Source organism: Capricornis sumatraensis, chromosome X, assembly GCF_032405125.1.
Source record: "Capricornis sumatraensis isolate serow.1 chromosome X, serow.2, whole genome shotgun sequence".
Taxonomy (NCBI): domain Eukaryota; kingdom Metazoa; phylum Chordata; class Mammalia; order Artiodactyla; family Bovidae; genus Capricornis; species Capricornis sumatraensis.
In genome coordinates this window covers 74,168,485-74,195,919 of record NC_091092.1, presented here as the reverse complement: position 1 = coordinate 74,195,919, position 27,435 = coordinate 74,168,485, and the positions used below count along the sequence as shown (strand labels likewise).

Here is a 27,435-nt window from a genome sequence, read left to right as displayed (position 1 = left end):
ATAAACAGTGCTGCGATGAACATTGGGGTACATGTGTCTCTTTCAATTCTGGTTTCCTCGGTGTGTATGCCCAGCAGTGGGATTGCTGGGTCATAAGGCAGTTCTATTTGCAATTTTTTAAGGAATCTCCACACTGTTCTCCGTAGTGGCTGAACTAGTTTGCATTCCCACCAACAGTGTAGGAGGGTTCCCTTTTCTCCACACCCTCTCCAGCATTTATTGCTTGCAGATTTTTGGATCGCAGCCATTCTAACTGGTGTGAAGTGGTATCTCATTGTGGTTTTGATTTGCATTTCTCTGATAATGAGTGATGTTGAGCATCTTTTCATGTGTTTGTTAGCCATCTGTATGTCTTCTTTGGAGAAATGTCTATTTAGTTCTTTGGCCCATTTTTTGATTGGGTCATTTATTTTTCTGGAATTGAGCTGCATAAGTTGCTTGTATATTTTTGAGATTAGTTGTTTGTCAGTTGCTTCATTTGCTATTATTTTCTCCCATTCAGAAGGCTGTCTTTTCACCTTGCTTATAGTTTCCTTTGTTGTGCAGAAGCTTTTAATTTTAATTAGATCCCATTTGTTTATTTTTGCTTTTATTTCCAGAATTCTGGGAGGTGGATCATAGAGGATCCTGCTGTGATTTATGTCTGAGAGTGTTTTGCCTATGTTCTCCTCTAGGAGTTTTATAGTTTCTGGTCCAACTTTCTTTTGATGGGCAGGGCTGTGTTCCTTCCCTGTTGTTTGACCTGAGGCCAAACTATGATGGACGTAATGAAGATAATAGTGATGTTCTTAAAAAGGTCCCATGCATGCACTGCTGTGTGCCCCCAACCCTGCAGCAGGCGACTGCCCACCCACACTTCCACTGGACACTCCCGGACACTCACAGGCAAGTCTGGGTCAGTCTCTTGTGGGGTCACTGCTCCTTTCTCCTGGGTCCTGGTGCATACAAGGTTTTGTTTGTGCCCCCCATGAGTCTGTTTCCCCAGTCCTGTGTAAGTTCTGCAGCTCTGTGATGGGGTTAATGGCATAAGTCTCCTCCAATAGGAGGTCTACTGCTCCCAAGGCCTCTGCCCCTGCAGCAGTCCACTACTGACCCATATCTCCACAGAAGACACTCAAACACAGTTCTGGCTCAGTCTCTGTGGGGTCTCTGGGTCCTGGTACACACAAGGTTTGTTTGAGCTCTCTGAGCTTCTCTGGTGGGTATGGGGTTTGATTTTAAACATGAAATCACCCCTCCTACCATCTTGCTGGAGCTTCTCCTTTGCCTTGGGACGTGGGGTATCTTTTTTTGGTGGGATCCACTTTTTTTGGTGGCTCAGATCATCAGCTCCTAATTGCAAAATTTAGACTTAATTTGACAAATGTATGGAAAATCACTAGACCAGGTATGCTCTAAATCAAATCCTTTATGATTATACAATGGAAGTGACAAATAGATTCCAGGGATTACATCTGATAGACAGAGTGTTTGTAGAACCATGGACAGAGGTTTGTAACACTGTACAGGAGGCAGTGACCAAAACTATCCCCAAGAAAAAGAAATGCAAAAAGGCAAAATAGTTGTCTGAGGAGACCTTACAAATAGCTGAGGAAAGAAGAGAAGTGAAAGGCAAAGGAGAAAAGGAAAGATATACCCAACTGAATACAGAGTTCCAGTGAAAAGCAAGGTGAGATAAGAAAGCCTTCTTAAGTGAAAAATGCAAAGAAATAGAGGAAAACAACAGAATGGGAAAGATTAGAGATCTCTTCAGGAAAAACAGAAATATCAAGGGAACATTTCTTGCAAATATGGGCACAATAAAGGACAGAAACAGTAAGGACCTAACAGAAGCAGAAGAGATTAAAAAGAGGTGGCAGGAATAAACAGAACAGCTGTACAAAAAAATATAACCACAATGGTGTGTGGTGACTCACCTAGAGTCAGACATCCTCTAGTGTGAAGTTAAGTGTGTGACAGGAGGTATTACTACAAACAATGCTAGTGGAGGTGATGGAATTCCAGCTGAGCTATTTCAAATCCTAAAAGATGATGCTGTTAAAGTACTGTACCAAATATGCCAGCAAATTTGGCAAACTCAACAGTGGCCACAGGACTGAAAAGGTCAGTTTTCATTCAAATCCCAAATAGGGCAAATCAAAGAATATTCAAACTACTGCACAATTGGGCTCATATCACATGCTAACAAGGTAATGCTCAAAATCTTTCAAGCCAGGCTTCAATAGTACATGAACCAAGAGCTTCCAAATGTACCTGCTGGATTTAGAAAAGGCAGACGAATCAGAGATCAAATTGGCAACATCCATTGGCTCATAGAACAGGAGAATTTCAGAAAAAACATCTACTTTTCCTTCATTGACTATGTGAAGCCTTTGTGTGGATCACAACAAATGGTGGAAAATTCTTAAAGAGATGGGAATACCAGATCACCTTACCTGCCTCCTGAGAAACCTGTATGCAGGTCAAGAAGCAATGATTAGAATTGGACATGGAACAATGGACTGGTTTAAAATTGGGAAAGGGTACATCAAGGCTGCTTATTGTCACCCTGCTTATTTAACTTCGATGCAGAGTACATCATGTGAAATGCCAGCCTGGATGAATCAGAAGCTGGAATCAAGGTTGCCAGGAGAAATATCAATAACCTCAGATATGCCATTCTTTGGCAGAAAGTGAAGAGGACATTCAGAAACCTAAGATCATGACATCTGGTCTTATCACCTAACGGCATTCTTTGCCATTCAATGGCAGAAAGAGAAGAGGAACTAAAGAGCCTCTTGATGAAAGTGAAAGAGGAGAGTGAAAAAGCTGGCTTAAAACCTGACATTCAGAAACCTAAGATCATGGCATCTGATCTCATCACCTAACGGCAAATAGATGGCGGGAAATGGAAACAGTGACAGACTTTATTTTCTCAGGCTCAAAAATCACTGTGGACAGTAATTGAAGCCATGAAATCAAAAGATGCTTGCTTCTTGGAAAAAAAGCTATGATAAACCCAGACAGCGTATTAAAAAGCAGAGACATCACCTTGTCGACAAAGGTCCATCTAGTCAAAGCTTTGTTTTTTCCAGTAGTCATGTGTGGATGTGAGTGTTGGACTATAAAGAAGGCTGGGTACTGAAGAATTGATGCTTTCAAACTGTGGTGCTAGAGAAGACTCCTGAGAGTTCCTTGGACAGCAAGGAGGTCAAACCTGTCTATTCTAAAGGAGATCAACCCTGAATTTCACTGAAAGGACTGATGCTGAAGCTGAAGCTCCAATACTTTGGCCACCTGATGTGAAGAGTCGACTCATTGGAAAAGACCCTGATGCTGGGAAAGACTGAGGGCATGAGGAGAAGGGGACAACAGAGGATGAGATGGTTGGATGGCATCATCAACTGAATAGACAAGAATTTGAGCAAACTCTGGGAGATAGTGAAGGACAGGGAAGCCTGGCATGCTGCAGTCCATGCAGTCACAAAGAGTCAGACACTGAGTGACTGAATAACAAGAAGAAAGTTATTTCCTGTTCCCAATTTCCCCACGGCTAGTCAACCCTAGTATCATCACAACTGCATTTATTTTAGATCTGAAATGCTCTTAAAGTGTTTTAAAGCCCCATCTGAAAACACAACTGCCTCTAGAAGGAGACATTACTGTAAGCTGTTTGCAGCTAACATTTTATGAGGAATTAAATAAATATTTTTGGCAGTAACCTTAAGAAGGATATGACAAAGATTTGCTCCAGATCATCTCAGTTTATACCTATTGTCCTAATATCATTATTTAATAACACCCTCATTTACTCTCAAATGTTTTACAGTTTTGGAGAAGGCAATGGCACCCCACTCCAGTATTCTCGCCTGAAAAATCCCATGGATGGTGGAGCCTGGTAGGCTGCAGTCCATGGGGTCGCTAAGAGTCAGACACGACTGAGCGACTTCCCTTTCACTTTTCACTTTCACACATTGGAGAAGGAAATGGCAACCCACTCCAGTGTTCTTGCCTGGAGAATCCCAGGGATGGGGGAGCCTTGTGGGCTTCCGTCTATGGGGTTGCACAGAGTCAGACACGACTAAAGTGACTTAGCAGCAGCAGCAGTGTTACAGTTTGGGAGATACATTATGTGGTCATCTTAGCCATAACATTTTTTCCTCATATTATATATTTGAATTTACCAAGTTCAACACTGTTAAGGTTGATTAGTTCTTTCTAGACTTTATGCTCACCATTTAGAAGGCTCCCAATAAGTGCACAGTGTTGCTAGCATGTGACTTCATGAGAAAACTTTCAGGCAGATAGGGATTGGTGGATATAATCTAGAACACAAGCAATACTTCTGATGTAATAGTTGTTAAACTGAAAAGTTTAAATACTAACTAATCACTCAGAAAGGTTCATAAGTTTAAAGGCTACGGTGCAGAATGAGGTTTAAAAATACTGCTACTATCAACTTGATTAGATCTCAACCCCCATGTCATACTTCTGCATTTATTTGTTTAGCACAATAAGACATTGGTCCCTCCTTAGAAAGTTAGACCTTTCACAGTAAAAGCAGCATGGAAACACCTTAAAATATCACTCAATAGGTTTTCACTTCTTGGTCCTAGACCAGGGTTTCTCAACCTAAGTATTCTCTTTTTTTTTTTTTTTTCTGCCAAAATTTTTTTATTATATTTTTGAAAGAAAACAATTAGAATATGCACTTCAAAATCTGCAAAATGGGCATTAGATTGATTTTAATCCTGGTTTAAAATTGTAAGTATAAAAAGTGGAATACTAGAATATTGGAAATAATAGGAAGATATGTAACCTTTGAGCTGAGGAAAATTTTTAAAGTTAGAAAGAAAACTCAGAATTCAGAATTAAAAAGAAAATATATTTAATTATACAACATAGTTTTTAAGATAAAAGATTCTATTTTTAAAAGAAATAAAGAAAAATCTCAAAGCAATATTTGCAGCACAGTACAGCTCTGAAAAACTTAGGAAAAAATTAATTAAAAGAAAAGAACAACTACATATCAATAAAATAAGCATTCTTGACATTGTAGGGAGCCATCCTGCATATTGCAGGATGTTTAGCAGCATCTCTGGTGTCTACCCACTAGATGCCAGTAGCACCAACCTCTATTTGTGACCATCAAAAATGTCTCCAGATACTGTCAAATGTTTCCTAGAGGACACAATCAACCTTAATTGAGTACCACTAGCCTAGACCTTCTTATGATTAAGCCTAGATCCCAATAACTATGATTTCTTCTCCTGAAGAAAGACAGGCAGTACTGAAAATGAAAGTCATTGCTCAACTTTAAGGTTCCAACTAGGATTTTGAAAGTCCATATAGAGACAACAATCTTGCAATTCAGCCTTTTAAAAAGAAAAATGGTTATTCTCAGAACTGTAAAAAGCTGAGTTTTTACATTTCAATAACCAAACTTGGAGGACTCACCATGAAATAAATCATAGAATTGAGATTGCAAGTTAAAACATAAGGAAACTTCCCACCCCATAGGAAAAAGATAAGCCTTCTAGAACTGAGAAGGAAAGGAATGGGGACAGAAGGAAGGAAAGGAATCGAGAATCAATTCTCTTGTCTTGACCCACAGGATCGAAACCCTCACATGGGGCTGCAGGGGGGGAGACCCTAGGTCAGTTTAGGGAAATAAAAGAACATCTAAGGCTTGTGCCTTTGCTTCCCCAGCCATAGCCTAGGGAGACTACAAGCCTCAAGGAGTAGCCCTGAAGCCCCTGCTGCTTCATATAATATGGTGTAAAAGCTATGGAGTAGCTAAGACTAAAATTTGAGGCAAGGCAGGTGGGCTTGAGGGCAGTCTTGCAGGACCTTGTACACTCATACAGGATGTGGAGAAAGAATTGGAGGCTTCCTCAGTCCCCATTGGGAGAAGGGGACCATAGAAATATTAAAAGAATGATTAATGAGTCAAAAGTGCATGCGTACATGCTAAGTCACTAAGTTGTGTCCAACTCTTTGTGACCCTATGGACTATAGCCTGCCAGGCTCCCCTGTTCATGAGATTCTCCATGCAAGAATACTGGAGCATGTTGCCATTCCCTTCTCCAGGAGATATTCCCGACACAAGGATTGAACACACATCTCTTATGTCTCCTACCTTGCAAGCAGGTTCTTTACCACTAGTGCCACCTGGGAAGCCCAATGAGTCAGAAAAGGAGGTGCCAAAGCACCAGGACCTCCTGACTGAAAGGGGCTTGGCAACATCTAAGGTCCTCAGCAGCAAGTTGAATACAGGATGCGCAAAAGACAAAGTGGTCTGATAAAATACTTTCTGGGGAAAAAAATCACTGTATGGATCTGAGCAAAGTTGAACTCTGCAATATAAAGGAAAGAAGAACCATTTGCTTTGTGACTGTTAAATTTCTGCTGCTTCATATTCTTAGATATTGCAAGATAAAAAATCATGAATGGCCTTCTTAGTAGGCCCTCATTTAGATTTCAGAACCTCCCAAGTACTTGTCCTGCATCATTTTTGTACAGAGAAAAAAACTGCTTTCAGTTCCATGTAAGTCTTCTCTGCTTTCACTGTTTCAGTTGCATAAAGAAAAATTTCCACATCACAATTCCACATGCTTACCTAGGCTGCTGCTGCTAAGTCACTTCAGTCATGTCTGATTCTGTGTGACCCCATAGACTGCAGCCTACCAGGCTCCCCCATCCCTGGGATTCTCCAAGCAAGAACACTGGAGTGGGTTGCCATTTCCTTCTCCAATGCATGAAAGTGAAAAGTGAAAGTCAAGTCGTGTCTGACTCTTAGCGACCCATGGATTGCAGCCCACCAGGCTCCTCCATTGGAGAAGGAAATGGCAACCCACTCCAGTGTTCTTGCCTGGAGAATCCCAGGGACGGGGGAGCCTGGTGGGCTGCCGTCTCTGGGGTCGCACAGAGTCAGACATGACTGAAGCGACTTAGCAGCAGCAGCAGCAGGCTCCTCCAACCATGGGATTTTCCAGGCAAGAGTACTGGAGTGGGGTGCCATTGCCTTCTCCGTTACCTAGGCTAGATGCCCCCAAATGTCTACAAATGAAGCCCCATGATTGTGCTTTCTTGTCAAATCTCTCCACCTGTTTTCCCTCCTATCTAATTTCCCTGTTCTTTAGAACACATCTGTATAAAAGCTTAATTTGCCTTAGGCTGCTCAAAATCATCTTTGAAAGATCCCAACATTTTTTATTAGCTTTAGAATTTGACTTCTGCCACCAACTTCTTACAGAAAGCCACACCTTTCTTCTTCCCTAAGACATTTCATTTTATACAATAAACAGTAAATACATGCTTGAATATGCACAGAACTTTCCTGGCCAGATAGAAACTTTGTAACAGCACTTAGGGAGCCTGAACTTGGGTTGAATAAACTTTCTACCTGCCAGGCTAAATAAATTCCCAATGTGCTATCTTATTAGGCAGAGGTTTTGGAGGGAACCACTTGTGCTAGAAGTAGCAAGTAACAGAAGGAGAAGAGAAGAGCAAGAGGAGGGTAAATACGGGGAAACCTCAAACACTGCAAGTTGAGGGTACATCCTTAATGGTCTTTTCACAGTTACCTGAATTCACTTAGCCACATCAGCCTCCTGCTCTGCTTAGATTGTATAGCCTGCCTGGAATGGCTTCCTTTCTTCTTTCTATCTAATAAATCCTTCAAGGCCTGACTCAAGCATTAGTTCTTCTGGGAAGCCTGCCTTTCCTCCTTTATCCTCACAAATCTCTCCTTTCTCTGAAATTCTGCAACACTTACTGTCACTTGGCACTTAGCATAAATCGTCTTCTATCATATCCTGTACTTTTATCTTTATCAGTTATTTAATTTATCCTGGAAACTCCTTGAGAGGAAAGCATAGTGTGTAGTGTTTTTCCATATTGTCCACAGCAGACCCACAGCAAGCAATCTATAATGACTCATTCACCAACTAATTGAACAGGGGCCTTGGCACAGAAATAGAATATCAGGTGGCCATGCTCCCTACAAAAGCTCTGTTTTTAAACCATTAGCAAAGCTGTGGTACATATACACAGTGGAGTATTACTCAGCCATTAAAAAGAATACATTTGAATCAGTTCTAATGAAGTGGATGAAACTGGAGCCTATTATACAGAGTGAAGTAAGCCAGAAAGAAAAACACCAATACAGTATACTAACGCATATATATGGAATTTAGAACAATGGTAACGATAACCCTGTATGTGAGACAGCAAAAGAGACACAGATGTATAGAACATTCTTTTGGACTCTGTGGGAGAGGGAGAGGGTGGGATGATTTGGGAGAATGGCAATGAAACATGTATAATATCATATATGAAACAAATGGCCAGTCCAGGTTCGATGCAGGATGCAGGATGCTTGGGGCTGGTGCACTGGGATGACCCAGAGGGATGGTACAGGGAGGGAGGTGGCGGGGGAGGGGGTGTTCAGGATGGGGAACATGTGTACACTCGTGGCAGATTCATGTTGGTGTATGGCAAAACCAATACAATATTGTAAAGTAATCAGCCTCCAATTAAAATAAATTTATATTTTAAAAAATAAACCCTTAGCAGAGGATTTTGCCCATGGTAGGGTCTTAATAAACACTTACCCCATTTTTAAAAGTTCTCTCTAAGAGAGGCCTGGTCCAGCAAGAACCTGCCTTTAGGCTTTGAAACCCTGTCTATATTACATAATTTTAAAAAGTCAATATTGATTGAGAATATGTGCTAGGCACTATTATAAGTGTTTTATATGAATCATATAATCTTATTCATCTCAGCCTTAAGAGATAGGTGATAAAGTTCATTTTACAGATGAGGAAATTGAAGCACAATAAAGTTAAATAACTTGTACAAGTTCACACAGCTAGTAAGTACATACAGGAGCTGCAATAAAAATCCATGAAGTCTGACTCCAAGGTATGTTCTTTTAAACACTATGCTATGATATGGAAGCAGAAACACAATAGCTACAAATAAATTTTGGGTTCCTTTAGTGTTTTACTGTGATTCTCTGATTACTCAGACAGGTTCTGGCAGGACATTTACAGGCAAACCAGTTTTAGCCAATGACCCATAACAGATAACTCAAATTTAGATAGCTATTGTAGCAAATATTTATTGCTATGTAACAAGCCACCTCAAAATTTAGTAACAAAAAGTAACCATTTAATTTTGTCCGCAAATATTGGGAATCAGAAATTGGGGCTGAACTTAGCAGGGTGATGTTTCTGCTGGATTCTCTTGGGCCACTCATGTGGCTATAGCTATCCAATAGCTGGGTTGGATAGTCTAAGAAGCCCTTCTTCGTATTTGTGGCAGTGGGTACTGCCTGTGAGCTAGGCTGCTCAGTGCGGTCACTCATCCTCAAAATCTCTCATCCTCAAAATCTGGTCTTCTTCTTATGGTGGTAAAAGAGTTCCCTGAGCAAGAGAGACAACCACACATCACAAAGATTTTTCAAGCTTCTGTTTGTGTCACATTTGCTAATATTCTAGTGGCCAAAGCAAGTTACTTAGCCAAACATCAATATGAGAAAGAACCATAAAAGTGCATATATCCCAGGAGACATGACTCATTAGGGACAATTACTTTAACAATCTGCCACAGCTGTTATTCAGAATTTAGGCAGGCACATCCAGTGGCTGGCACAAGTGTTTGCTTATTTTCCCATCCTGTCTGGGTTCCTCATGAAAAGATATTCAAATGTCTTTCAAAAACAAAGCCTAGCAGAAAGTGGGAGAAGGCCCTGAGGCTATAGTCAGGTCTACCTCTGGCCTGCTTGTAACATCAAATGCCAACAAAAAGGAAAAGGAACTTAAATACATCTTTCTAAGTGAAACAAGCCCACCTGGAAAGGCTACTTACTGTATTATTTCAATATAACATACTGGAAAAAGCAAAACTATGGAGATGATAAAAAGAGCAATGATTGCCAGGGATTGAGGGTGGAGGGAGGGATGAATAGGTAGAGCACAAGGGATTTTTAGGGCAATGAAATTACTTTGTATGATATTATAATGTTGGATATACAACATTGTGCATTTGTCAAAACCCATGGAACTCTATATAACACAAACTGTGAACTTGATGTAAACTATGGATTTCAGTTGATAATAATGTATCAATATTGGTTCATCAATTGTAACAAGTGACCACACTGATACAATACTACTAAACCTTTAAAAAGAAGGAAATCCATGTGACAATATAGATAAACCTAGGGGACATTACGCTAGGTGAAATACGCCAGACAAAGGGAGACCAACACCACATGATTTCACTTACATGTAGTATTTTTTTTAAAAAAAAAAGTCATACTTACAGTGACATATAGTAGAAGGGTGATTACCAGAGTCTCAGGTGTGGGGAGAAAGAGGAGATAGTGATCAAAGGGCACAAACTTTCAATTATAAGATGAGTAAGTGCTGGAGACCTAATGTACAACATGGTAATTATAGCTAGTAATACAGTATTATACACTTAAAAATTGCAAAAAAAAGAGTAGATCTCAAGTGTTCCCATGATAAACACACAAAATTGTAATGATGGGAGGTGATGCATGTGCTAATTAATCTGATTGCCATAATCATCTTGCAATGCATACACATATTAAAACATCACATTGCATACCTTAAATATATACAATTTTATTTGTCAAAAAAATAAGAAAAAGAGAAACTGTTGGGGAGGAGTAAGCAGGAACTCTCTACACTATAGGCTCAACTTTTCTATAAACCTAAATCTTCTAAAAAGAGTCTATTGGTTACAAAGAAGAGAACAAATGTAGGGGAATTCCCTGACTGCTTTCACTGTCATGGCCTAGGTTCAATCCCTGGTCAGGGAACCAAGAGCCTGCAGGCCACAAGACCCAAAAAAAAAAAAAAAAAGATGTAAAAAAAGAGAGAGAGGGAACTATTGTAGACTTGTATTGATAGCTAACTCCCAATGGACCACTCTTCCCAGTGTTTATGGCCTTGGGTGGTTCTCAGTATTAACTCTGGGCTTAACTACATGATTTGTTTTTGCCAATAGAATATTAGCAAGCATGATACAAATAGAGGGTTGTCTTCTTGGAATGCTCCTTCCTGGAGCCCAGCCTTTAACAAAGCCTGGGCTAATCCTACTGGAGAAAGAAAGAGGCTATTTAGAAAGGCCCTGAGGGACTTTCCTGGTGGTCCAATGGTTAATACCCCGAGTTTCCACTGCAGGGGGCACAGGAAGGCCTTAAAAGATAAGACATCACACAAAGAGAGAAAAGACATGAAGGAGAATCTCCCAACTTGAACACCAGCTGAACTCAGACATAAGAATGATTCCAACAAATATCACTGGAAAAGAACCACCCAGACAACCCACAATATCATAAGTAGAATAAATTGTTGTTTTTTAAAACCACCAAGTTTTGGGGTACTGTGTTGTAATAGATAACTGAAACAGAAGCTTTTCTTAAAAAAAAAAAAGCTTTAAAAAAAACTGAGCTATTGATAGCACTTACAAAACAATATTATGGTAGATGTAAGCAGAGTTGCGTCTTAGATGTCTTCCCTGTGTGAAACTAACTTCAATGAACAAGGAAGAAAGCAAGATATTGGCCTCATTAGCAAGCAATATTTTTAACAGCAATTCCTTACATTGATATAAATGACTTACGGATAGCAAGGAGATTTCCTATAAATTTCATATTCTAACAGTGAAGCCTTGGAGACCAGAATAAGAATTTTGGAATTGAGGCAATATAAGGCCATAACTTATTCTTGAGTAAGAATGATATGATGAAAATCATATTTGACAATTTTTCTAGTATCAATATATAGGATCATTTGGAGCAAAGAATCTTGGAGTCCATGAAGAAAACCAAGTTGTATAGCAAGTAGAAAATATCAGATAAGAATCTGAGAGATGTGGCTGAAAAGAGATTCATAAGAGGTATCATTTAGATAGATACGATGAAAGAAAAAAGTCAAAAGTGTCTTTGTGTTATTGCTGCTATAAGAAATGACCACAAACTTGGTGAATTAAAACAACATATATTTATTATCTTACAGTTGTGTAGGTCAAAAGTCTGATGTGGGTCTCACTGGGTTAAAATCAAGATATAAACCAGCTGCATTTCTTTTTGGAGGTCTAGGTGAGAATTCTTTTCTTGCCCTTTTCACCTTTTAGAAGCCACCCACATTCCTTGCCTTATGACCCTCTTCCTCCACCTTCAAAGCCAGCAGCATTGCTTCTGTCTGAACTTCTAGTCCCACTTGCCTGTAACTCTCCCCCTGCCTTCCTCTTCCACTTTTAAGGACCCTTGTGATTACATTGGCCCCACCAGATAATCCAGAAGACTCTCTCCATCTAAAGACCAGTTGAATAGCAATCTTAATTCCTTAACTCCAGCAACCTTAATTCTTTTTCATATATCTTAACATATTCAAAGCTTCTGAGATTAGGGAACAAACATCTACAGGGGTTTGGAAGAACTATTCTACTTAACACGAGCTTCAGGGGTTAGAACTTGGGAGGTCACAAGGATGGTAAGTGCCACTGACGATGACGGAGATGATGAGAGGAATCCATTTTGATGGGAATACAACAAAGTTGTGCCAAGTTAAGTGGAGTGTCCAAATAGTAATGGCACCCAGAGCTGTTGGTCTTGAGGATCTAGATCCCAAAAAACACATCATGATTCGGGACATGAGCTTAGGGAGACTTACACCTGGAAGTAGTCTGAAAGCCCTTGAGCCACTGATGCTTTCGTCATTTTAGAAAGAGAATAAATAACACAAGGATGAGAAGCTTAAAAAGGAAGTGCCCTCATCATCTCTTATCTAGGCTCAACACTGGGTAAACACTCATCCTATGAAGACCTGAAAGGAAACAAGGCAAGTCCTAGAGAGGCCTGAAGATGGTTCCACAAAATTCCAGAGGGGACAATTTCGCTGGTCCCCTCAACCACATCTGTAGCCCAGATGTTTCATGTAACCAGGGTATATGCCCACACCAAAAAGCCAACATTATATACTCCACAAGGTCTGTGGCCAGTGTAAAAGTACAGAGGAACCTGTCCACATGACTAACCAACTTTGTTATTTGTGTCACATCAAAGCCAGAGCCTCAACAAATTACTACTCTCTGAGGTCATTTAATTATGATTAAGTGAACTATGAACCAGTGTAAATGGCATTTTATACTCTAGTGAATTAAGATGTGAGATGTAGCTGAAGTGAATAAGATTTATGGCCCAAACTCATGCAACCTTACAGTAATTTCATGACACTTTTACTATGAGGCAAGCAATGCCAGCTCTTGAAATAATTAAAATTACATACCAATTCCAAGACTGGGCTTCAGTCATTTATGGGAAGCCAGGAGACAGAATGAGGAGCAGGTTTCTTTGTGACTAATTTACTCTGGATAGCAGGAGCTGTTTCTTTTACCTGCAGCAAAAGTCTTAATTAGAGTGAGAAGACTGCCCCTGAGCAGGGCATGCAGGCTCCAGGGGGTCAAACCACACCACACATCTCCAGAAGCCAGATTCCTTCCCCAAATGAATCAGTCCCTCTCCAAATGAGAAATGCTTCATAGACAAGTAGCTTTTCAAATCCCTAGGCTCATATACCACTGCCCTCTGCAGATCCCTTTGTGACCTTGAGATTACCTTAGTCTTGGTTACCAATCACAGAAGCAAGGAATCACTGTCCGCAGATCTCAAGGGAACTGGCAGAGCAGGAGAGGGGTCAGCTAGAATATGTCTCATTTATCTTGGGTACTTTTTCCCCGTTGCCAGCTATCTCTTACGCTCTGGCACTTCTGCTTCTTCAGGTTTATGCACCAATTGGCATTTTCCTGAATTCTGATTTTGTGTTCTATCTCAGGGATTCTGATCTTACCTCTCCCATTCAATGAAGGGGGTCCCATGGACAGAACCCAGAGCCAATCATAAGGGGAAGACCTCCATTACCTTGTTTCTCATATTTCTTTTTTTTTTTTTTTTACAGTGGCTAAATAAGATATTTATTCTCTTCACATAACTTTATTTTTTTTTTTTTTTTACTTTACAATACTGTATTGGTTTTGCGATACATTGACATGAATCCACCACAGGTGTACATGAGTTCCCAAACATGAACCCACCCCCCACCTCCCACCCCATATCATCTCTCTGGATCATCCCTGTGCACCAGCCCCAAGCATCCTGTATCCTGCATCGAACATATTTCTAATTTAAAAAACCTTAGGTGTGAGGATGAACGTTTGCCATCATAATCAATTAAATTCAACTATGAAACAAAATCTTCTCCTTGCAGCTCCTGACATTCAGGACAGTGCCTGATTTTATCAGCCACAGAGAAAATAGAGGGATGAGGAAAATGTTGCTAACCTCTAACTCTTGAATAAAACAATGCATTTTTATTTATCAAGCCAGATGAGTTGAAGAATTTACTATTGCAATATTCTCCTAAAAAATCTCCACATTTTCAATTTTGCCCCTACTCTAATCCAGTCTCTTGTAAACTGAATAATTTTTCTAAACAACAAATCAGTTCAAGTCACTTTCTTCCTAAAACCTTTCAGTGGATCATTGCCTATTAGACAAAATCTACTCCTTTTTATAGTCAACAGCAGAGCTTCCCAATCAGTGTGCCCGAAATGGATTATAAGTGTACCCAGATATTGATCACCTCAGCCTAGCAGAGAGACCTAGGGTAACTGAGCCCTAGAGACTTTGGCCTTAGGAAGAGAAGTCTTTCAAATTATGAGAAAGATTAAGAGTTAGCTCCTAATACACATACACACACACACACAGGTTCACATTCATATTATTTTTTTGATACATGAATGTATGGATGCTTACTGTATAGACATTATAGTGCATCATAATCACCAAGAAAACAAACTGAAATCCAGATTTACAGATGCTACCACGGAGATACAGTAAATCTGGAACTCTTCATTTTTTATTAATTTTTATTGGAGTACAGTTGTTTTACAATGTTGTGCTAATTTCTGTTGTACAGCAAAGCAAATCAGCTATATGTTTAAATATAGTCCCTCTTTTTTGGATTTCCTTCCCATTTAGGGTCACCACAGAGAACTGAGTATAGTTCTTTGAACTATACAATACAGTAGGCTCTCAGTAGTTATCTATTTTATACATAGCATCAATACTGCATGTGTGTCACTCTCAAGCTCTCAATTCATTCAGCTCCCCACCCCTACAAGGACCCTTCATTTTTTTTAAGAAGCAGTTCATGTAACTCTGATGCAAATGGTTTGTGGATCACACTTGGAGAATTACAGCCTACTCTAGTTATATTGGACCATACCATAATTCTCCAAATGCATGGCTTCTCTTCCTTGTTTTTGCTCTAACTGTTCCTTGTGCCTGGGATGCCTGTCATGCATCCGATCACCTAGCTAACCCTCATTTGTTCTCCAGGCCTATGCTTAGACCTCATTTCCCCTGGAAAGCTTTCCCAGATTCACAAGGCATATTGGATGTCTGTCATATATTCTCTCTGAGCCCGCATACTTCTCTTATAGCATTTAAATAATTACCTACCATAAAGGTAAGGGTCACGTCAATGTTGTTTATCATTTTATCCCTAACACACTCTAGCATATGGCCAAGTTTATTATAAGCATTCAGTAAACAATCGAATGAATGCCTTATCTTGAATACAGGTCACAAAGGAAATTTAACTGCAAGTGGTCATTTCAAATCTAGGTGTAATAACCTCTATCAGCCTCAAAATGGAGTGAGTCACCAATCTAGTTCTACACTAAGAGAGCCAGGAACCCAATCCTACCCCATTTCCTAGTTTATATGAGCATTCCTTATGCTCTGAAGAAAAACTGCCACTGCTTCCAAAAATTTCTTCTATGGACTATCACTTATAATGTCCGTGTTTATACTAAAAGACATTCCTTGTCATCCCTGACAGCTTCTCATTCACTGACATCTTGACAATGGGTTTAATTGCCCAATAAACCTCAGAATTTTTTTCCTTCTGTCTTCCTTTCTGAATGGTTTTCTACTATCCCAATTAGGGATAACATATGACTTTCATCTAACCAAACTGTTATAAAGCATTCCTCAAGCCCTGTCACCCTACCTGCTAAGAAGGATGCTAGTTTTAGGGCAACTTGGTTTAGGACAACTAGACCCAAGACATTCTTACTTTTAACATTGAAAGTCCCCCATCTGCCATTTCCCCCACTTTCAGCCCCTGGTAACCACCATTGTAGTCTTTGGTTCCGTGAGTTTGACTTTTTTAGATCCCACATATAAGTAATATAGTATTCATTTTTCCATGTCTGATTTACTTCACACATAATGTCTTCCAGGTCCATTCGTTTGTCATAAATGGAAGAATTTCTTTCTTTCTCATAGCTGACTAAACTTCAATTTTATAGTTATATCACATTTTCTTTACTCATTCATGAATTCATGGACACTTGGACTGTTGGTCAAAGAGTGAAAACTTTCTGTTATAAAGTGAATAAGTTCTGAGGATCTAACATAGAGCATGGTGATTTTACAGGCATATCTTGTTTTATTGTCCTTTGCTTTACTGTGCTTCACAGATACTGTGTTTTTCACTAATTGTAGAAAATATGGCAACCCTGCATCCAAGCAAGTATATTGGCACTATTTCTCCAAAAGCATTTGCTCATTTCATGTCTGTCATATTATCAAAATAATTCACTCGATATTTCAAACTTTTTCATTATTATTATATTGATCATGGTGATCTGATCAGTGATCTTTGATGTTACTATTGTAATTGCTTTGGAGCACCACAGACCATGCCCATATAAGATGCTGAAGTTAATAATCAATAAATGTTGTGTGTGTTCTGACTGCTCAACCAACCAGCCATTCCTTCATCTCTCTCACTCTACTCAGGACTCTCTATTCCCTGAGAGACAAAAATTTGAAATTAAGCTAATTAATTACAATGGCTTCTAAGTGTTCAAGTAAAAGGAAGAATCACACTTTTCTCTCCAGGGAATCTTCCCAATCCAGGGATCAAACCCAGGTCTCCTGCATTGCAGGCAGATTCTTTACAATCTGAGCCACCAGGACAGCTCCCTGGTGGAGTAAAGCTCCACACTTTACTCATTTTAAATCAAAAGCTAGAAATGATTAAGCACATTGAAAGTAATTTCAAAATATTACTATTTTTGGTCGCCCAAAAGCTCGGGTAGAAATGTACAATGAGATTAATGTTGTTCTTAGTTTAATTTTTTTTGCATTTTCAATTGCTTTACAGAATTGTGTTGGTTTCTCAAAACATCAACAAGAATCGACCATAGGTATACACATGTCCCTTCCCTCTTAAACCTCCCTCACCATCCCACCCTTCTAGGTTGTTACAGAGCCCAGGTTTGAGTTCCCTGAGTCATATGGAAAATTCCCATCTGCTATTTAAAATATGGTAATGTAATTTTCCATGTTACTCTCTATATACATCCTACCTTCTCCTTCTTCTCCACTCTCCATTGTCCATAAGTCTGTTCTTTATCTTTGTGTCTTCATTGCTGCCCTGCAAATAATTTTATCAGTATCACCTTTCAAGGTTCCATAAATATGTGCTATTAAACAGTATTTGTTTTTCTCTTTCTGACTTACTTCACTCTGTATAATAGGCTCTAGATTCATCCACCTTATTAGAACCTCATTAGAACTCTTTATCCATTCAACTGTTGATGGACATCTAAGTTGCTTCCATGTTCTAGCTATTGTAAATAGTGCTGCAATGAACATGGGGGTACATATGTCTTTTTCAATTTTGGTTTCCTCAGGGTATATGCCTAGTAGTGGAATTGCTGGGTCTTATGGTCGGACTTCCCAGGTGGCTCAGACAGTACACCATCTGTCTACAATGCGGGAGACCTGGGTTCAATCCTGGATCGGGAAGATCCTCTGGAGAAGGAAATGGCAATCCACTCCAGTACTATTGCCTGGAAAATCCCATGGACAGAGGAGCCTGGTACACTATTGCCCATGGGGTCCAAAAGAGTTGGACATGACTTCACTTACTTACTTACTTACTTACTTACTTATGGTGGTTTGGACTGTGGCTCAGATCATGAACTCCTTATTGCCAAATTCAGACTTAAATTAAAGAAAGTAGGTAAAACCACTAGACCATTCAGGTATGACCTAAATCAAATCCCTTATGATTATACAGTGGAAGTCAGAAATAGATTTAAGGGACTAGATCTGATAGACAGAGTGCTTGATGAACTATGGACAGAGGTTCATGACATTGTACGGGAGACAGGGATCAAGACCACCCCATGGAAAAGAAATGCAAAAAAGCAAAATAGCTGTCTGAGGAGGCCTTACAAATAGCTGTGAAAAGAAGAGAAGTGAAAAGCAAAGGAGAAAAGGAAAGATATAAGCATCTGAATGCAGAGTTCCAAAGAATAGCAAGGAGAGATAAGAAAGCTTCCCTCAGCAATCAATGCAAAGAAATAGAGGAAAATAACAGAATGGGAATTCACGAATTCCCAACTAGAGATGTCTTCAAGAAAATTAGAGATACCAAGGGAACATTTCATGCAAAGATGGGCTCGATAAAGGACAGAAATGGTAGGGACCTAACAGAAGCAGAAGATATCAAGAAGAGGTGGCAAGAACACACAGAAGAACTGTACAAAAAAGATCTTCATGACTCAGATAATCATGACGGTGTGGTCACTCACCTAGAGCCAGACAACCTGGAATGGGAAGTCAAGTGAGCCTTAGAAAGCATCACTAAAAACAAATCTAGTGGAGGTGATGGAATTCCAGTGGAGCTGTTTCAAATCCTGAAAGATGATGCTCTGAAAGTGCTATACTCAATATGCCAGCAAATTTGGAAAACTCAGCAGTGGCCACAGGACTGGAAAAGGTCAGTTTTCATTCCAATCCCAAAGAAAGGCAATGCCAAAGAATGCTCAAACTACCACACAATTGCACTCATCTCACACGCTAGTAAAGTAATGCTCAAAATTCTCCAAGCCAGGCTTCAGCAATACGTGAACCGTGAACTTCCTGATGTTCAAGCTGGTTTTAGAAAAGGCAGAGGAACCAGAGATCAAATTGCCAACATCTGCTGGATCATGGAAAAAGCAAGAGAGTTCCAGAAAAATATCTATTTCTGCTTTATTGAATATGCCAAGGCCTTTGACTGTATGGATCACAATAAATTGTGGAAAATTCTGAAAGAGATGGGAATACCAGACCACCTGACCTGCCTCTTGAGAAACCTATATGTAGGTCAGGAAGCAACAGAACTGGACATGGAACAACAGACTGGTTCAAATAGGAAATGGAGTATGTCAAGGTTATATACTGTCACCTTGCTTATTTATCTTATATGCAGAGTACATCATGAGAAACACTGGGCTGGAAGAAGCACAAGCTGGAATCAAGACTGCCAGAGAATATCAATCACCTCAGATATGCAGATGACACCACCCTTATGGCAGAAAGTGAAGAGGAACTAAAAAGCCTCTTGATGAAAGTGAAAGTGGAGAGTTAAAAAGTTGGCTTAAAGCTCAACATTCAGAAAACGAAGATCATGGCATTTGGTCCCATCACTTCATGGGAAATAGATGAGGAAACAATAGAAACAGTGTCAGATTTTATTTGGAGGGTCTTCAAAATCACTGCAGATGGTGATTGCAGCCATGAAATTAAAAGATGCTTACTCCTTGGAAGGAAAGTTATGACCAACCTAGATAGCATATTCAAAAGAAGAGACATTACTTTGCCAACAAAGATCCGTCTAGGCAAGGCTATGGTTTTTCAAGTGGTCATGTATGGATGTGAGAGTTGGACTGTGAAGAAAGCTGAGCGCTGAAGAATTTATGCTTTTGAACTGTGGTGTTGGAGAAGACTCTTGAGAGTCCCTTGGACTGCAAGGAGATCCAACCAGTCCATTCTGAAGGAGATCAGTCCTGGGTTTTCACTGGAAGGACTGATGCTAAAGCTGAAACTCCGAAACCTTGGCCACCTCATGTGAAAAGTTGACTCACTGGAAAAGACTCTGATGCTGGGAGGGATTGGGGGCAGGAGGAGAAGGGGATGACAGAGGATGAGATGGCTGGATGGCATCACCGACTCAATGCACATGAGTTTGGGTAAACTCCGGGAGTTGTTGATGGACAGGAAGGCCTGGCGTGCTGCAATTCATGGGGTTGCAAAGAGATGGACACAACTGAGCGACTGAACTGACTGAACTGATGGTGGCTTTACTCCTTGTTTTTTAGAGGAATCTCCATACTGTCTTCCATGCTGGCTGTATCAATTCACATTCCTACCAACAATGCAAGAGGGTTCCCTTTTCTCCACATCCTCTCCAGCATTTATTGTTTGTAGACTTTTTGATGATGGCCATTCTGACCAGTGTGAGGTGGTATCTCATTGTAGTTTTGATTTGCATTTCTCTAACAATGAGTGATGTTGAACATCTTTTCATGTATTTTTAGGCATCTGTATGTCTTCTTTGGAGAAATGTCTGTTTTAAAAACAGAAATATAGACCAGTGGAACAAGATAGAAAGCTCAGAGATAAACCCACACACCTATTGCTACCTTATTTTTGACAAAGCAGCCAAAAATATACAATGGGGCAAAGACAGCCTCTTCAATAAGTGGTGCTGGGAAAACTGGGAAGCTACATGTAAAAGAATGAAATTAGAACACTTCCTATCACCATACACAAAGATAAACTCAAAATGGATTAAAGACCTAAATGTAAGACCAGAATCTATAAAACTCTTAGAGGAGAACACAGGCAGAATGCTCTATAACATAGACCACAACAAGATCCTCTATGACCCATCTCTTTCTTAGAGTAATGTAAATAAAAACAAAAATAAACAAGTGGGATCTAATTAAACTTAAAATCTTTTGCACAGCAAAGGAAACTATAAACAAGGTGAAAAGGCAGTTCTCAGAATGGGAAAAGGTAATAGCAAATGAAATAACAACTGACAAAGGATTAATTTCCAAAATATACAAGCAGCTCATACAAGCCAATATCAGAAAAACAAACAACCCAATCAAAAAGTGGGGAAAAGACCTAAACAGACATTTCTCCAAAAAGGACATACAGATGGCTAACAAACACATAAAAAAGATGCTCAATGTTACTCATTAGAGAAATGCGAATCAAAACTACAATGAGATATCACCTCATACCAGTCAGAATGTTCATCATCAAAAAGTCTACAAACAATAAGTGTTGTTTTTAAATTGCTAACACAACATCCATTCTGCAACCCATGGATCAAGGAGTCATTTCAACTTTCCAGTCTTATTATTTGAGAAGTACATTTTGTAAGGCTATAGATGCCATAGATAGTGATTCTTCTGATGGATCTAGGCAGTCAATTGAAAACTTCCTGGAAAGGATTTACTATTCTAGGTACCATTAAGAACATTCATGAGTCATGGGAAGGCATAAAAATATCAACATTAACAGGAGTTGGGAAGAAGTTGATTCCAACCTTCATGGATAACCTTGAGGGTTCAAGTCTTCAGTGGAGGAAGTCACATCAACTGCAGTAGAAATAGCAAAAGAACTAGAATTAGAAATGGAGCTTGCAAGACGGAGGTGATGTAAGTATGTTTCTTGCTGATTTGCATTGTTGTATGGCAGAAACAAGTACAATACTGTAAAGCAATTTTCCCTCAGTTAAAAAAAAAAAATTAAAAAGAAGTGGAGCCTGAGGATGTGACTAAATTGCTGCAATCTCATGATTAAATTTTAATAGATGAGGAATTGCTTCTCATGGATGACCAGAAAGTGATTTGTTGAGATGAAATCTGTTCCTGGTGAAGATTGTGGAAATGATAACAGATGATTTAGAAAATTACATAAACTTAGTTGACAAATCCAAGGCAAGGTTTGAGAGAATTGACTCTAATTTTAAAAGAAATTCTACCGTGGGTAAAATGCTATCAAACAGCATTACATGACACAGAGAAATCTTTCCTGAGAGGAAGATTCAGTTGATGCAGTGAAGTTTATTGTTGTCTTATTTTAAGAAATTGCCACAGGCACCCCAGTCATCAGCCATCAGCCATCAGCCCCAACCACCACCCTGATCAATCATTAACCATCAACATGGAGGCAAGCTCCTCCACCAGTGAAAAGATTACAACACACTTCAGCAAGATGATAGTTAGCATTCTGAGTGACTTTTTTTTGGCTGTACCACGTGGCTTACAGACTAAAAGGCTTCTGAATAGCAAGGGAGACCATCAACAAAATGAAAAGGCAACCTACTGAATGGTAGAAAATAATTGTAATCATATATCTGATAAGGGGCTAATATCCAAAACACACTTCAAAGCTCATACAACTCAATATTTTTAAAAAACTGACTAAGAAATAGAAGTTCTAAGGAGGCATTTTTCCAAAAAAAGCAAACAGATGGTCAAAAATTTCATGAAAAATGTTCTACATCATTAATGATCAAGGAAATGTGAATCAAAGTCACAATGAGATATCACCTCACACCTTTTGGAACAACTATTATCAAAAAGAAGAAATGGCAATGTTAGCAAGGATCTATATAAAAGGAAACCCTTGTGTACTTGCTGGTGGGAGTGTAAATTGGTGCAACCACTACAAAAAAAACAGTAAGGAGTTTCCTCAAAAAATTAAAAAGAGAGCTACCATATGATCCAGCAATTTCAGTTTAAATAGTTATTTGAAAACACTAATTTAAAAGATATCTGCAAGGTCTTAAGATATAGAGTGGGATGCTACCTCCTGACCTAAGTAAAATTGATGTTGAGTTGAATTCTGATGAGATCATATAAGACAACTCTGAAATTAACTTATAAGAGAGTAAAGAGGATGAGATCTTTACAAAGACAGAGATCTCAGAGATTCCTACAGATGTACCAAACACTGAAGCAGAGGCAAATGTAAATACACATGAAGAGTATCCCTCTGGAATTCCCTTAAACAGTGGAATAAATTTCAAGAATTGCATAAAATGCATTCTGAACAGAAAAATCTCAACTTCAAGAACAGGAAAGAAAAAAAGAAAACACTCCAGAAAAAGCAAATTAAAGAATGAAGAAGAATCTCATAATGAACAGTCTTCAAGTGAAATCCAGTGGAAGGAACTTACTATTTTGGAGTCAATGAGAGGTTTGACTTCCACTGTTAAGAGGAAATAAAGTTGAAAATTTGGGCATTGCACAGCAATCAGAGCAGAAAAAGAAATAAAAGGAATCCAAATTGGAAAAGAAGAAGTAAAACTCTCACTGTTTGCAGATGACATGATCCTCTACATAGAAAACCCTAAAGACTCCACCAGAAAATTACCAGAGCTAATCAATGAATATAGTAAAGTTACAGGATATAAAATCAACACACAGAAATCCCTTGCATTCCTATACACTAATAATGAGAAAATATAAAGAGAAATTAAGGAAACAATTCCAATCACCATTGCAATGAAAAGAATAAAATACTTAGGAATATATCTACCTAAAGAAACAAAAGACCTATATATAGAAAACTATAAAACACTGGTGAAAGAAATCAAAGAGGACACTAATAGATGGAGAAATATACCATCTTCATGGATCAGAAGAATCAATATAGTGAACATGAGTATACTACCCAAAGCAGTTTATAGAGTCAATGCAATCCCTATCAAGCTACCAACGGTATTTTTCACAGAGCTAGAAGAAATAATTTCACAATTTGTATGGAAATACAAAAAACCTCGAATAGCCAAAGCAATCTTGAGAGAGAAGAATGGAACTGGAGGGATCAACCTGCCTGACTTCAGGCTCTACTACAAAGCCATAGTCATCAAGACAGTATGGTACTGGCACAAAGACAGAAATATAGATCAATGGAACAAAATAGAAAGCCTAGAGATAAACCCATGCACCTATGGACACCTTATCTTTGACAAAGGAGGCAAGAATATACAATGGATTAAAGACAATCTCTTTAACAAGTGGTGCTGGGAAAACTGGTCAATCACTTGTAAAAGAATGAAGCTAGAACACCTTCTAACACCATACATGATAATAAACTTAAAATGGATTAAAGATCTCAATGTAAGACCAGAAACTATAAAAGTCCTAGAGGAGAACATAGTCAATACACTCTCTGACATACTTCACAGCAGGATCCTCTATGACCCACCTCCCAGAATATTGGAAATAAAAGCAAAAATAAACAAATTAGACCTAATTAAACTTAAAAGCTTCTGCACAACAAAGTGAACTCTAAGCAAGGTGAAAAGACAGCCTTCAGAATGGGAGAAAATAATAGCAACGGAAGCAACTGACAAACAACTAATCTCAAAAATACACAAGCAACTCCTGCAGCTCAATTCCAGAAAAATAAATGACCCAATCAAAAAATGGGCCAAAGAACTAAGCAGACATTTCTGCAAAGAAGACATACAGATGACTAACAAACACATGAAAAATGCTCAACATCACTCATTATCAGAGAAATGCAAATCAAAACCACAATGAGGTACCATTTCACGCCAGTCAGAATGGCTGCTATCCAAAAGTCTACAAGCAATAAATGTTGGAGAGGGTGTGGAGAAAATGGAACCCTCTTACACTGTTGGTGGGAATGCAAACTAGTACAGCCACTATGGAGAATAGTGTGGAGATTCCTTAAAAAACTGGAAATAGAACTGCCTTATGACCCAGCAATCCCACTGCTGGTCATACACACTGAGGAAACCAGAACTGAAAGAGACACGTGTACCCCAATGTTCATCGCAGCACTGTTTTTAATAGCCAGGACATGGAAGCAACCTAGATGTCCATCAGCAGATGAATGGATAAGAAAGCTGTGGTACATATACACAATGGAGCATTCAGTTCAGTTCAGTTCAGTTTAGTCTCTCAGCTGTGTCCGACTCTTTGTGACCCCATGAGTCACAGCACGCCAGGCCTCCCTGTCCATCACCAACTCGTGGAGTTCACTCAGATTCACGTCCACTGAGTCAGTGATGCCATCCAGCCATCTCATCCTCTGTCGTCCCCTTCTCCTCCTGCCCCCAATCCTTCCCAGCATCAAAGTCTTTTCCAATGAATCAACTCTCCGCATGAGGTGGCCAAAGTACTGGAGTTTCACCTTTAGCATCATTCTTTCCAAAGAACACCCAGGGCTATCTCCTTCAGAATGGACTGGTTGGATCTCCTTGCAGTCCAAGGGATCCTCAAGAGTCTTCTCCAACACCACAGTTCAAAAGCATCAATTCTTCGGCACTCAGCCTTCTTCACAGTCCAACTCTCACATCCATACATGACTACTGGAAAAACCATAGCCTTGACTAGATGGACCTCAGTCGGCAAAGTAATGTCTCTGCTTTTGAATATGCTATCTAGGTTGGTCATAACTTTTCTTCCAAGGAGTAAGCATCTTTTATTTTTTTATTTTTTATTTTTACTTTATTTTGCCTTACAATACTGTATTGGTTTTGTCATACATTGACATGAATCAGCCACGGGTGTACATAAGTTCCCAATTCTGAACCCCCCTCCCACCTCCCACCCATATCATCTCTCTGGATCATCCCCGTGCACCAGCCCCAAGCATCCTGTATCCTGTATCGAACATAGACTGGCGATTCATTTCTTGCATGATAGTATACATGTTTCAATGCCATTCTCCCAAATCATCCCACCCTCGCCCTCTCCCACAGAGTCCAAAAGTCCGTTCTATACATCTGTGTCTCTTCTGCTGTCTCACATACAGGGTTATCATTACCATCTTTCTAAATTTCATATATATGTGTTAGTATACTGTACTGGTGTTTTTCTTTCGGCTTACTTCATTCTGAATAATAGGTTCCAGTTTCATCCACCTCATTAGAACTGATTCAAAGTGTCTTTTAATTTCATGGCTGCAGTCACCATCTGCAGTGATTTTGGAGCCCCCCAAAAATAAAGTCTGACACTGTTTCTACTGTTTCCCCATCTATTTCCCATGAAGTGATGGGACCAGATGCCATGATCTTCGTTTTCTGAATGTTGAGCTTTAAGCCAACTTTTTCACTCTCCTCTTTCACTTTCATCAAGAGGCATTTTAGTTCCTTTTCACTTTCTCCCATAAGGGTGGTGTCATCTGCATATCTGAGATTATTGATATTTCTCCCAGCCATCTTGATTCCAGCTTGTGTTTCTTCCAGTCCAGCGTTTCTCATGATGTACTCTGCATATAAGTTAAATAAGCAGGGTGACAATATACAGCCTTGATGTACTCCTTTTCCTATTTGAGACCAGTCTGTTGTTCCATGTCCAGTTCTAACTGTTGCTTCCTGACCTGCATACAGATTTCTCAAGAGGCAGGTCAGCCATTAAAAAGAATACATCTGAATCAGTTCTAATGAGGTGGATTAAACTGGAGCCTATTATACAGAGTGAAGTAAGCCAGAAAGAAAAACACCAATACAGTATACTAATGCATATATATGGAATTTAGAAAGATGGTAACGATAACCCTGTATGCGAGACAGCAAAAAAACTCAGATGTATAGAACAGTCTTTTGGACTCTGTGGGAGAGGGCGAGGGTGGGATGATTTCGGAGAATGGCATTGAAACATGTATAACATCATATATGAAATGAGTTGCCAGTCCAAGTTCGATGCATGATACTGGATGCTTGGGGCTGGTGCACTGAGACGACCCAGAGGGATGGTACAGGGAGGGAAGAGGTTGGGGGATTCAGGATGGGGAACACGTGTATACCTGTGGCAGATTCATGTTGATATATGGCAAAACCAATACAATATTGTAAAGTAATTAACCTCCAATTAAAATAAATAAATTTATATTAAAAATAAATAAATAAAAACAATCTGAAGCAAAGAATAAAAAGAAAATTTGGGCCTTGAAAAGAGCATAGACCAGGCTGTGGAAGCGTGGAACATTGAGAAGGCCAAGAAACTCAACAATCAGCTAGCTACTCTAGAGCTTGGTGTAAAAATTGCCAAAGCAATTGCCTGCCACAACTTTGTAAAAGCCAAGAAGGATGCTGAAAATTCACAGCTTTCATGAAAAAAGGAACTTGCCTGGAGATTTGAAGCAAAGAAGAGGTGGGAAACCAAAAGCAATATAGAATATACGTGACTTGCCAGAGTTCTGCAAGAACTTTGAAGCTTTACTTGAGTCTTCAATTGCTCGATTTACTGAGATTTTCCTGCTTATGCCAACTATGTCAGGAAATTGATGGAAACAGGAAAAAAAAAGCATAAAATTTGGGAGCTGATTATCAAATCATTTTTCATTCTTTTTCTAGAGTTCATCCCATTGTAGTGAATGAAATGGAATATTCAGTTATTTGTACAAGTAATCTAAGCATGCATACATTCAGGGGAAAAAAAGGATTTTTTAATTTATTTATAGACCTCCAATATAAAATCAATTTTACTTTTCATCCGTTTGATGTAGCATAGCCA

The 27,435-nt window shown here is 39.3% G+C and overlaps 1 pseudogene; it reads left to right on the top strand.

Moving 5' to 3' along the window:
- The window catches only part of LOC138071762 (protein FAM204A-like), a 51,307-nt pseudogene extending 24,201 nt beyond the window's left edge, over nucleotides 1-27,106 (top strand).
- The last annotated feature ends 329 nt before the right edge of the window (nucleotides 27,107-27,435 follow it).